Source organism: Bison bison, unplaced genomic scaffold, assembly GCF_000754665.1.
Source record: "Bison bison bison isolate TAMUID 2011002044 unplaced genomic scaffold, Bison_UMD1.0 scf7180017864452, whole genome shotgun sequence".
In the NCBI taxonomy this organism is placed as follows: Eukaryota; Metazoa; Chordata; class Mammalia; order Artiodactyla; family Bovidae; genus Bison; species Bison bison.
In genome coordinates, this window is record NW_011495014.1 from 972,596 (window position 1) to 985,784 (window position 13,189).

The following is a 13,189-nucleotide window of genomic DNA, read 5'->3' on the forward strand; positions in this document are numbered from 1 at the left end:
CCCCACATCCATACATGACCACTGGAAAAACCAGAGCCTTGACTAGACAGACCTTTGTTGGCAAAGTAATGTCTCTGCTTTTTAATAAGCTATCTAGGTTGGTCATAACTTTCTTTCCAAGGAGTAAGCGTCTTTTAATTTCATGGCTGCAGTCACCATCTGCAGTGATTTTGGAGCGCAGAAAAATAGTCAGCCACTGTTTTCCCGTCTGTCTGCCATAAAGTGATGGGACCAGATGCCATGATCTTAGTTTTCTGAATGTTGAGCTTTAAGCCAACTTTTTCACTCCAAGAGGCTTTTTAGTTCCTCTTCACTTTCTGCCATAAGGGTGGTGTCATCTGCATATCTGAGGTTATTGATATTTCTCCCGGCAATCTTGCTTCCAGCTTGTGCTTCTTCCAGCCAATGAGTACATCAGTTTCTCATGATATATTCTGCATATAAGTTAAATAAGCAGGGTGGCAATATACAACTTCGACGTACTCCTTTTCCTATTTGGAACCAGTCTGTTGTTCCATGTCCAGTTCTAACTGTTGCTTCCTGACCTGCATACAGGTTTCTCAAGAGGCAGGTCAGGTGGTCAACTTATACTAAAGCAGTAAACAGCAAACAATTTGCTGAATGTACTGTATAAATACTTCTGAGGAGTGAAAACTCCTATATCCAGCCTGACCTCCTTTATTAAATTTTCGCCTAAGTCAAGAGATCTAGAAAGCTCAGTCAGTCCCAAACACTTATCAAAGATCAACCAACCTGGTTTAAAGACCAGTGACTGAAAAAAAAACAAAAAAAACACAGTAAAGGAAATCCTTGGGTATATTTTTTATTAGTGATTTTTAGATAAGAAAAGTGCATGAAGCGTGCAATCGTACTGAGTCCTTCACTTTGTGGTGCAGCAACACTCATGGGCATTGATTACTAAACATTCTCAGCATGTTTTTCAAAATCACTGGAATTTTGAGTTATGGCTCCAAATGGTTCCACAATTCACACATGAAAATCAGTTTTATTATTTGATGATTGTACAGCATGTGTTTGAGCATAGGCCAGCAACTGTTCTGAGCATTTGGAATAAGGTTAATAGATTATGTTACACAATCTGCTTTTGAACCGTGCCCTCAGATATGCCATTCATGGAGGAGGTGATGTACACCATTGGAGTATAATCTTCATGATTCAGCCATGGGTCTTTCCAATTTTGGTGAACTGAGTGGATACTTGGAATTTTCCAATATGGATGGTTTGATTTCTACGTCAGGTCATCCATGCCATTTTATTTACTTTATCTAGGATTGTGGAAGGGATGGTTTCTTTCTGAAACATTTGTAGTGAGTGCCATACATTAGTGCTCCAGAGGCCAAAAACAAATTTAGTGTTTGCTAAAGTTTAATGTAAATGTTGACTTTCAAAGATTTGCCAGGATCCAGTAAGAAGGAAGAAGGCATCACAAGGTGGCTGTGTTTTAAAGGCCATTTTGTATTAATAGTAATAGTCATGCATTTAGAGCAGCAGGCGGGTTTTCGAAAGGGCGTCCAGGGAAAGCAGAAAAGACCAAGCTTCAGATTTCCATTCTCCTGCTGATGGTGATCTTCAGATTTAAAAAGAAAATTAATTTTGTTAAAATACCGGTAAATATTTCCAGGTATTTGTCCTCACTTTAAATCATATGCAAATAATGAACTCCTTCGTTTCAGTCCTGCTAGTGCCAGGAATTGGAGAATCACTTGATACAAGTCTCAAAAACAAGTTTGTTGGTGTTTTTTTTGTTTTTTTTTTTGGCCTTGAGAGAGGTTTTGGATTTTTTTAATTTTTGTCTTCATATTACTCTGAATAAAGGTCCTGTCCTAATCCAGCCTCCTGGCAAGTATGGCTTGATGTGCTCCAATATACATTTATTTCCTTCAGATGCCCATCAGCAACCTATCAAATGCTTAGTAACAAGGTTATTTTCTGTGCAACTGCGTATTTTATAAATAGCCATTTGCCAAAGCAATTTCAGAAATGTCCAACTTGAGGATTTATGCTGTCTTTGCCAAAGGGTCATCCACACTAGCTTGTAAATACATTTAATTATAGGCCATTTCTCTGAAATGGATCAAAAAGGGGAAATACTGGCTCAACCTCATTTATCATTAAATTTAATTGTCTTCAGATCTCACCTGTGGAAAAGCCAAGGAGAACTGTGCTTATGTTTCTACCCTAGAGGACACTGCTGTTAACATTTATTATTCATTATGCCTTTATAGTTTTCTCCCTTATTGGATGGGTATTTCATTTTTATTGAAGTATAATTGACATACATTCTTATTAGTTTCGGGTGTGCAACATAAAGATTCAATGTTGTATGTTTTGTGAAATGTTCGCCACAGTAACATCTGTCACTGTACATAGTTACAGAGTTTTTTTGTGATGAAAACTTTTAAATTTATTCTCTTAGCAGCTTTCAAATATACAATAGAGTATTATTATTTTAAAAATTTTGTATTAAAGTACACTTGATTTACAGTGTTATTTCTGGTGTATAGCAGAGTGATATCAGTTACATATATATCTATATGTATTTTTCATATTTTTTTCATCATGGTTTATTATAGAATATTGGATACAGTTTCCTGTGCTATACAGTAGGATCTTGTTGTTTATCCATTCCATAGATAAAACTTTGCATCTGTTAGTTCCAAACTCCCAATCCAATTTTCCCCCCTTGCCCTCCCCCCTTGGCAACCACAAGTCTATTCTGTATATCTCTGATCCTATTTCTGTTAAGTTCATTTTTATCATAGTTTAGAGTCTACATGTAAGTGATATCCTATGGTATTTATCTTTCTGACTTAGCTTTGTATGGTTATCTCTGGGTCCATCCATGTAGCTGCAAATGCGATTATTCTTCTTTTATATTGCTGAGTAATATTCCATACAATACAGTATTATTAACTATAGTTGCCTTACTATGCATTATACCCCCAGGCATATTTACTTCATAACTGGAGGGTTGTCTCTTTTGACCCTCTGCCCATTTTCCCCACCCCCATCTCTCGTGACCACCAATCTTTTCTCTATATGCATGAACTTAAGGGCTTTCTATTTGTTTTGTTTTTTGTTTGTTTCACTTATTTTTAGTATAGCTCTCTCTGGATTGGGTTATACATATAAATCAATAGGGAAATTACAGGAATGGGAAAGTTAAAGCATGGTTCTTGCTACTTTTGTAATCATCCATCTAAGGTTTAAAGAATTTTATTATCGTCTGCTCACTTTACATTATTGCAGCTCTTCTAATGTTCTTTTATGTCTTCTCCCTTGATTAGTAGCACAAATTCTTTATAAAGCTTTTAAACAAAAAGTTATCCTTTCTCTGTTTTGAAGCAACATAGTTCAGTGTTCAGCTGAGTACGTGTGCCAAGTTTTTGGCCAGCCACAAAGCCTCCTTTTGACCTTCAGACACCCTGCAGCCCACCTCCCTTAAGCTGGTTAACCAGCTCTCCAGGAGAGGACATACATAATTCAGTCTCCTACAGGCTCACAGCAGAATGTTACGTCTGCTTCCCCCATATGTTTTAGCTAAAGTGAAAGATCTATGTTTCATCATCCCACAGACCATCAGACTCCTTCCAATACTTGTCAGAGTTCAGTCATGAAATTGCCCATAGCAGCACTTGGCAAAGACACTTTGGGGGTTTCAGGAAGCTGTCTGCTTAGGCCATTAATTTCTCCAGGTTCTCTGAGCTCCCTCTATTGAGGTAAATCATCAGGAAACAATGTACCTTGGCTGTATTATTTCAGCTCCCAGCAGAAATGCCATCATTCAGGTAAGATTTAATATTGTGCCTTCAGCACATGGGGGGAAAAAAATCCCATCTTTTGTACCACATAGTTGAAGACATTTATATGAAAAAAAGTTTGTTTTTTTACACCATAGATTTGAAGACATTACTCACTTTCCCTTATGAAGGGGCTTCCATAGAAAATTTCTCCATGATACTAATGCCAAGGTGGGGAAATGTGCCTTTCATGTTTCCTTTTGACAAATTAAGAACTGTATCATGCAGTATTTCCTTTTTTGTCTTAGTTGCAAGCAAACAGAGCTAAATTTGGTGCTCATTTGGAGTACTTGACATCTCAAGCATGTGTAATGTCTCTTTCTGTGTTCATTTTAACTAGTTTCTATTATTTTTAGTAATCAGGTGTTTGGTTATGTATTTGATTTAATTTTAAAAGTACTTACCATCCTTTTTGCAAGGATTAAATGAACCAAAGAAGTAGAAAAGGAGATGCTACTTGCCCATAATAGAGTTTGTAATGGTTTATGCCTTAAAGAAATAAACTTCTATTGTCTTGCAAATTAACTCTTCCTAGAATCCCATAAATATGTTGAGCCCTACCCACCTCCCCATATACTATGTCTGCTGCATAAATATACCAACCCTGACACAATGTCCAGAGCCTAATTGGACTTTCACTGAATCCATGTCTTAGAGGTACCTTGATGTTTTTATTGTATAATTGACTTGGCATGTGGAAGCAGGATCCTGATTCACTGAAGAGAGGTTTCTATCACAGAAACATAGATGAATCTGGGTTTTTTGCAGTAAACCCTAGCATACTTCAAACTTTCATATACGATTGTTCATGCAGTCTGCTTCTTTTATCAGTGGTTTGTCATCAAGAGAGAGGTTGCTCAGTCATGTCCGACTCTTTGTGACCCCATGGACTATAGCCTACCAGGCTCCTCCGTCCATAGGATTTTCTAGGCAAGAGTACTGGAGTGGGTTTCCATTTCCTCCTCCAGGGGATCTTCCCTACCCAGGGATCAAACCCAGGTCTCCCGCATTGTAGGCAGATGGTTTACCATATGAGCCACCAGGGAATTCATAAGGCATACACAAGACCCTAAGTAAGAAATGCATGTTAAAATTTTTCCTGCTACTAAAAATGAGCTCCAGGGGACTTTGCTGGCGGTCTAGTGGTTACGACTCTGCACTCCCTCTGCAGGGGTTATGGGTTCAATCCCTGGTCAGGGATCTAAGATCCTGCATGCCCATGGTGTGGCCAAAAATAAATAAATAAATGGAAATGGTTTAGTCCAATCCTTTGATAAAAGGGATGAAGAAACTGACTTTTAGAGAGGTGAATTTTGAGTAGCCAAGATTGCTTTAGTCCGTGAAAAGCAGTGCTGTGGCTGGCAGTTTAAAGGGGATTTGGAGCTGGAAAAAAACAAACAAAAATGTAAACTCCAGCTTGACTGTGTTAACTGCTCTCACCAGCCCTGCACATGAGCTGGTTTTTGTGCAGTCACTCTGTCTCCCTTTTGCCCTGTAGGTGAAAATGGGTTCAATAAATGCGTTCACTGCACATTGTGAATGCTGAAAAGAACTGCTACCCAGGAAACAGTTCCCTAATCTTGACAGGAAGCAGAGCCCTTACACAATAATCTATTTGCTCATGATTTACCACAGCTCAGATGTAACACAACTGATTTTGTATTGTGTAGGTCAAACATTTTTCAAATTTGATGTTTTAAGCTCTGAAGAAAATATGGCAGAATGTTACCACTTTAAAATTTCTAGGTACATATGTGTTTGTTTTATTACTTCTTTGCATTATGCTGTATGTCTGTCATGATTTTTGAAAGTGTGTACTGGAGAAAACAGGATCAAACGTGTTTCTTTACATTGGAGAGTGGATCAGGTAGAGGAGAGGAAGCAGTGTATCTTCTTGGCAGGCATGGAGATTTTCAAGAGGTTTCTGTGAAAGAAGCACAAAACCTTAACCCAGTTTGGATTATTTCCAGATGAAAACTATTTTTTGTCAATGGCAAGAGGCGGTTATTTATCATTTTTGCATGTGATTTATTCATAGATGTCAGCATGGTACAGAGCATCAGAAATTTCTGTATGCAAGGCTCTGCAGATGCAGCTCTAATTTAAGTGTCCGCTGTGTGGAATCACAGGTAGCCAAACTGCATGCTTCCTGCAGGCTGCAGATCTGAAGTGTTCTTTAGGCTGCTCCACGGCCAGCAGGGCGCGGGGAGGGCGGGGACGGTGCTTCCGAGTCTGTAGCCTGTGGTTCTAGTTGCAGAAAAACCTCCAGACAACCATCATGTAAGGTCACATTTTTGGATATGTCAAGATAACTGCCTTAAAGAAAACCTTGTGAGTGAGTGTGTGTGTGCGTATGTGTGTGTGTGTGTATATATACACACATCACTGCTCTTGTTTTTTTTTTGTTTTTTCCTTTTTTTGTTGTCATTGTTTAAAGGAACAGTGTGATGTCCTGATCTATCTGACAGTGATCACAGGCTGTGTGATGCTGCGTGGCTTCACGTAGACCAGATAGAATTCTGGAGGTTACCAACTTATGCTTTCTAGGCCATTGGCATATTTCTGGGTGCCTGGAGGTATAATGCTGAAAGGTATTTTCACTTTCACTTTGTAGGACACTCATAGATCCAGAAGGCTCTTTTGAGGCAAGGGGTTGGGGGAAGGGGAAGTATAGAACTCAGTTACTGTTCTCACACTCCTGAAGCGTGGCTTGTGGTACATGGAGATACATGCATGTAGGAGAACTTTGATTTCAGGCAGGGTTTGGGACGCGGGGCTGGTGGGCACAGCGGTGGCTCTCACCTTTGTTTCTACCACCACATCAGTCATGTGTGAAGTGTATCCATACCCGTCGGTAACACCTCTCATTGCGTTCAGTCACTCTTAACTAGGGGCAGGAGTGTACTGGGGCGGAAAAGCCTGTTTCTTTAGAGAGTATGCCTCCACCTCCTGCCTGCAGTTTGAGAACCACCAATGGAGATTAAAAGAGCAGTCATCTAGGAACTTCAGCCCCTGGTTTGAGTGTCCTTTGTAATGGCTGCTAAGATAGGACTGACGCCTAGTAGGTGATCAATAAGGATTTAAGGAGTGTTGGGTGAATTAACCAGCTGTGTAGTCTTAAGCAAGCCACTTAATCTCTTTGGCTTCTGTTTCCTCACCCGAGGAATGAGGGAAATGGACTAGATGACCTCAAGGGCCCCTTTCGGTTGTAAAATTATATGATTCCGTGATTGGACCTTTACCTCAGAGGAAGATTAATTTGACAGGAGTATGAAGGATGGATAGAGTGAAAGCCAAGAAAGAGGGAATGCTCCTTTATCTGAATTAGTCTAATATTTCCTCCTCTGCGACTGTTGTTAAAGCGCACTTTTACCTTGGGGTCTTCCGGGTGCTTTTACATAGGCCAGCTCTCATTCTCTTCATTCTCTGGGAAGATTGCAAGCTCGTTCAGGACTGGAAGCATGACCTACTGCTCACCTCGGAATTTAGGGCATCATGACGCCTGTCTGTGTGGTGAGGGGGCCACACAGTGCTTTCCCTCAGCTCGTGTCGTCTGTGAGGGGAGCTGAGGAAACTGCACCTGAGACGGGGAAGAAGCAGGTGAGGGTCTGGACTAGACAGTGAGCTCAGGTGAGTCCAGCCGGTCTCACTAGCTCACTGACAGACCCTGCTCTGGGAAAGCCCAGAGGCTGGCCGCAGTAAACTTCTCTTTTCTCTCCCTGATTCTTCAGTTACTGGCCTTACGTTGTAGGTGTCCGTCATCTTACCACTACTGTGGCATTTTTAACATCTCACGAAGTACATTTTTCTTCCTGGGCTACACATTCATCTACCAAGGGTTGCACCGTTACCTTTTACGGCCCTTCTCCCTTCTGCTACATCTTTAGCTTTAACTGGAGTTTCTCTGTGTCTGCATGGCGTCTTCTTTGGTCATTAAATCATTTGTTGTTGTGCGCAGCAGATAACGGTGACCTACCCTCCGTCAGTAGTAGTGGAGCTGTAGGGAAATGGATGATTGGAGGAGTTTAAAAGGGGCATGGCCCAGAGGTCATGGTAGGTGGATGATGATGGTGGGCACAAGCAGGTCTTGGAAGGTCATGCTAAGGATTTGGAATTTTGCTTTAAGAATAAAGGGATGGAAATGGAGGCTTTCAACAAGGGAATGACAAGATGAGGTTTCCAGGAAACAAGTTGACTGGATCCTCTGGAGCAATGAACTTGAACAAGAGACCAGTTAGGAGCACCTGCAAATTAACGGGCTGGTAGAGCCTCAGGTTAAGGGTTGTGCACTGGAGAAGATGATATGTGATGTTGATTAAGTTCTAGATTTAGTCCAGATCTGCTGTCAGACACCTAGTTTGGGACATATGCTTCACCCTTTCTAAGCCTCCTCCATTTCCTTGTCTGTCAAGTAATAGGGGATAAGAATCGTCCCTACTTCAAGGGTTGTTTTGACCATGGAATGAAGTAATGATGTGAAGTACCAAGTATGTACCAGCAGATTGGAAATGCTGTTCATTATTTTCCCCATCTCACAGCTGAGCAAACAAAGTAGAGGCCAGATGAGTAGAGGGTAGATTTGAAGTCGGACTTCTTGCCACCAACCATGGTATTTTGTTATCCATGCCAGCTCGCCTCCTGGTGTGGAGAGAGTCTGTGTCTCTTCCTAAACCCGTGGGAGAGGACTTCAGTCCAGTGCCAAGAGCAGGAAAGAAGCTGAATGTTGCCCCCCAGTGATTCCCGGCCTGACATGTTTGAAAGGTCCCCATCCTGCTCCTGATAAGGGGAGACACTCCAGGAGTGCCGGAGTGTGTGGCTGTCTCACAGCTTTGCCCTGACCTGGAATCTTGGGGAAGAGTAAGGAAGAAGAGGGCTGTCGGTGGTTATGAAAATCCCCTGTTGCTTAGGAGAGAGGGGCACCTCTGGATCCCAGGAAACTCTGTCCTTCCTTCCCTTACAGGGGCTCTGAGTGGTGTCACCCCAACTGTATCCTTCCCCTTCAGAGCTTGAGAAAATGGTTGGCTTTCAGCCTCACTCCAGAGCACCCTGTGGTGGAGGGCATGCAGTGCCAGTGCTTAGAGTTTATGATGCCCTTTGACAGCGAGCGGTCTTTGGACTGCTCAGCCTCTTGCTTGGATCCAATTCTTGGGGCTCATGTGTCCCTGAACAGTTGTTGGCATAGGCTGAGAGACATTACCATGCAGCTGAGGGATGCATATAGTCCTGAGCTGGCCTTTTAGTTTGGGAGTCCTCCAAGAGCAGTAAGTCTTTCAGGCTGTCTTGACATGGTAAATTAAGAGGTGCAGAAAAATGCTACCCCCTGTAAAATATATACTTCAGCTGTCCGGGCCTCCTGCACCTCCCTCACCAGGAGGGGTACGTGTTCACTCCCATCTGTCTTCACCACCCTGTTAGCCAGCTGCCTCAGTTAAAGTGTTCACTGTGTCCCTTGCAGATGAATTGAAAGAGCAAAAAGAAAACTCCTATACTTACCAACCTGTATCTTGGAACCCCTCGCTTGGAATGGATGTGGAAAAATAATATTTAACAAAATTAAGCTCCAGTCCTACTTGACCCTAACCAGCTGGTGCTGGTTTCCCCCTTTCAATGGGGAATATGTTTTTCAGCTGGCAGAGTCCCTGCATCTCCCTGTTTTTTGGTTGTTGTTTTTTTATATATACTTCCTGCCATACTCATTTAAAAGTGCCTGCAATGGTGCTTTCAAATTGCTTCTGAGAGTATAAATTGATGCAACATAAATGAAGAGGAATTTGACAGTATCGGTCAAATCAAATGTGAATGCATATATCCTTTGACCAAGCAATTTGCTTCCAGAAAATTTATTTTTATACTCACATATTTGCCAAGGGACCTAAGAACAAGGTTATTCATTGAACCATTGTTCATAATAGTGAAAGACTGGAAACAATCTACCCACAGAATGGGAACTGGTTAAAGAAGGATAGAGCAAACAATTGAATACTGTGTAGCTATAAACAAACAGAAAAGAATGAGAAAGCGCTCTGTGAAGCAATATGAAGAAATTCCAAGGTATATTATTAAGTTAAATAAAAGGCAAGAGGCAGAACAGTGGATATAGAATGCTATTGTCATCTCCCACTGTATTAAATAGGCTCGTGAGAACGCTGTGTAGTTGCTAGTGCATATGTAAAACATCTCATGAAGCATACACAGAAAGCCTATAGCATGATTGCCTCAGTGAGGGGGACCAGACGGATGAGCAAAAGGAGCTGAGAGGGCTAGATTTCACAGAATACCCACTGAACCTGCCTGTTGCTTAGTCACTCAGTTGTATCTGACTCCTTGCGACCCCATGGACGGTAGCCCACCAGGCTTCTCTATCCATGGAGTTCTCCAGGCAAGAATACTGAAGTGGTAGCCATTCCCTTCTCCAGGGCTCTTCCTGACCTGGGGATTGAACCCAGGTCTCCTTCATTGCAGGCAGATTCTTTACTGTCTGAGCCACCAGGGATGCCCATTCTATACCGTACTTTTTGATCTTTAAACCATGCTATCACCTATTTTAAAAAAGAAATTTCCTGCCCGAGCCCTGTAGGTATTTGCATTTGTGATGCAGAGGTGTTGTGCCTTAACCAATTTGAGTTTGTTCTTTGTTTTGTTTTGTTTTATTGTTTTTAGGATTGAAAGAGTTTTTAAGTTACCAGAGGTCACCTGGGTCTTGAAACTCTCAAGTTATTAACATTTGCTCTGGAAAGTTGCATATAGTTTCTGGCCTTAAATCATACCTATTTTCAGCTTCCCTGAAATTAGGAGTATCCTGTGCCATATCAATTAAAGTAAATGTACTTTCAATTAAAGGTGTTAAGTATGAGTCTGAAAAGATTAATTCTTTATAAAAGGATGACCTTCAGTAGTCAGATCCAATTAGGCATTTTTCCAACTATATTTCACCCTGATGGGAGATGTCTACTACACATACTCAATCACTGTGATCTTTTCAAAGGTGGGTATTTTTGGTTCAGAATTAAAGGAGAATGACTTGGCTAGGCAACCTCCATAACTTGAGCCACCATTGATGTGCACAGAGATTATGGATGTTGGATATTAACTTCGTGGGATTAATATTTAAAGAATCAGAATATGCATGATGATGTTTTGGTTACAGTTCTTATACCTCTCTTCCATGACCTTAGTAGTAATGTTAGTCACTCAGTTGTGTCTGACTCTTCTTGACCCCGTGGACCCCAGAGGAGCTCACCAGGCTCCTCTGTCCATGGAATTCTCCAGGCAAGAATACTGGAGTGGGTTGCCATTTCCTTCTGCAGGGGATCTTCCTGACCAAGGGATCAAGCCCAGGTCTCCTGCGTTGCAGGCAGATTCTTTACCATCTGAGCTACAGGGAAGTCCATGACCTTAGTAGAACAAAATAACTTAAGACAATCTGATCAGAGGAAAGAGGAAAGGAACGGTGGGATACATTAGCATCAAACCTAATTGATTCTCATTTTCTCCCTCTGTCATTTCTTTATTACTTATACACCTTAAATACTGGCTTTCCTGGTGTTTCCCACCCCCCTCATTGAATTGTTTTAGTCCTAATTCAATCTTTGCTGATACATAACTCACAAGACCAAGGTTGTAAAGTAAGTGAATGCTTACTAATCTTCTCATGGTAACGTGCAAAATGTTGGGGACTACTTTGTTTTCTCTCAAAAAGTAAAGGGAATCAAACATTTCTATTTGCAGTAGGTATTTACAGTATAGAATTGTTGGTCCTCACTCTGCCACTCATGACCTTTGTAAACTTGGAAAAGCCATTGAATGTGCTCATCAGAAGTGGGAAACAAGTAATACCTACTTTGCATGTCTCAAAGATTGATTGCTGGGATCCAGTGAAATCTGTTATCACTATTTCTCAAAGTGTGGTCCTGTGATCCCTGGGAGGTCCTTGAGACCGTTCAAGGAGCTTATGAGGTGGAAACTATTTTTATAACAATATTAAGAAATTATAGGCCTTTTTCACTCTCATTCTTCCACATACGTATGGTGGAATTTCCAGTGGCTGGTGCCACAATATGTGATATTGCAGCAGATTGACTATGAAGGACAACATATACCAGCTACCTTAAGCCAGACAATAGAGAGGTTTACAAAAATAGAAAACAAGGCATTCACTGATTTGTTTTTCTTTTAGAAATTAAAATAATTGTTCATAAAAATTCTTTTACATTAACATGTGATATGCTAATTGTTTTCATGTAAATTAATAAATGTTTTTTAATGAATTAGTTTTAATTTCCGATACAGTAAATATTGATAGACATAATCAGCACAAACAAAAGCTCTTTAGGGGTCCTTGATACTTTTTAAGAATGTGAAGGGGTCCTAAGACCAAAACATGTGAGAACTGCCGATGGATATGAAAGCGCTGTGCAATGTGTGATGACACTGTCGTGTTAAGAAAATTTTGGCAACGTGCGCATAGTCCTGCCGCTGCAGGCACTGGTTGGTGCCCACTCCATCTTCAGGGCAGGTTTATTTAGTCTGGGGTCCAAAATCTCTGAACTATCTATATAATAGTTGCCTGCAATTTCACATGTTGATCATGTTTCTACTTTTTTTTTAGTGTGAACGTCCACAATTTTCACAGTGTTCAGATCCTCAGAAGGTCCTAAATGAAGCCCAGCTGTAGCAATTGCTAATTATCTGCTGGCCCCATTTTTGTCTCCCAGAGAAGTAATGATAAAATCATGGTGCAGGCACCAGAGAGGATATGCCGAGGTTCAAGGCTCCCATGTCGATACCGTGGGCTTGGGTATCTCTAGAGTTCTTGCCCCTTTTCCTCCCTGCTTGTGGGAGGTGTTAAACGGGTTAGCTTCCCTAGGCACTAGGAGAAGGGCTTTCTGTCGGTCAGTACGATGCCTTTGCCATCTTTCTGAGCCTCCTTTCACCTGGTGTCATAGGGTGTGGTAGGACATAACCACCGTCAGTTTAGGGAACAAAGAAGGCTCGGAGACTGATGTCATCAAGATTCAGGCACTGTACTGAGTTACCCAAAGTTTTAGAGATTCAAACTGCAGTATTAGAAGATTTAATCAAACTGTCCTGGCATGGGAAGGAGAATGCTCATGGCTGGGTATTCAGACTGTCTCTGTCTCAGCCTTGGGCACCCTTGGCAACAGAGCAGAGTTGAGTGCATACAGAAAGTACTATTTCATATGTCTTGTTGCGGTTTCTTAAAGTTTTTTTTTTTTAATTAACTTTAATTCTAGCAGCTGTTGAGAGTTACTCATAATATTTTAGTGTTCTTAAGAGAATTTAAGACCATTCTAACTCACTGGCCCTTATCGTATCTTGATATTATTATGAATGGAAAACTCATATAT

The 13,189-nt window shown here is 41.1% G+C and overlaps 1 protein-coding gene across 2 annotated transcripts in view; it reads left to right on the forward strand.

Moving 5' to 3' along the window:
- The window catches only part of STK39 (serine threonine kinase 39), a 317,449-nt gene that overhangs the window by 236,975 nt on the left and 67,285 nt on the right, over window positions 1–13,189 (forward strand). The window lies entirely within an intron of this gene.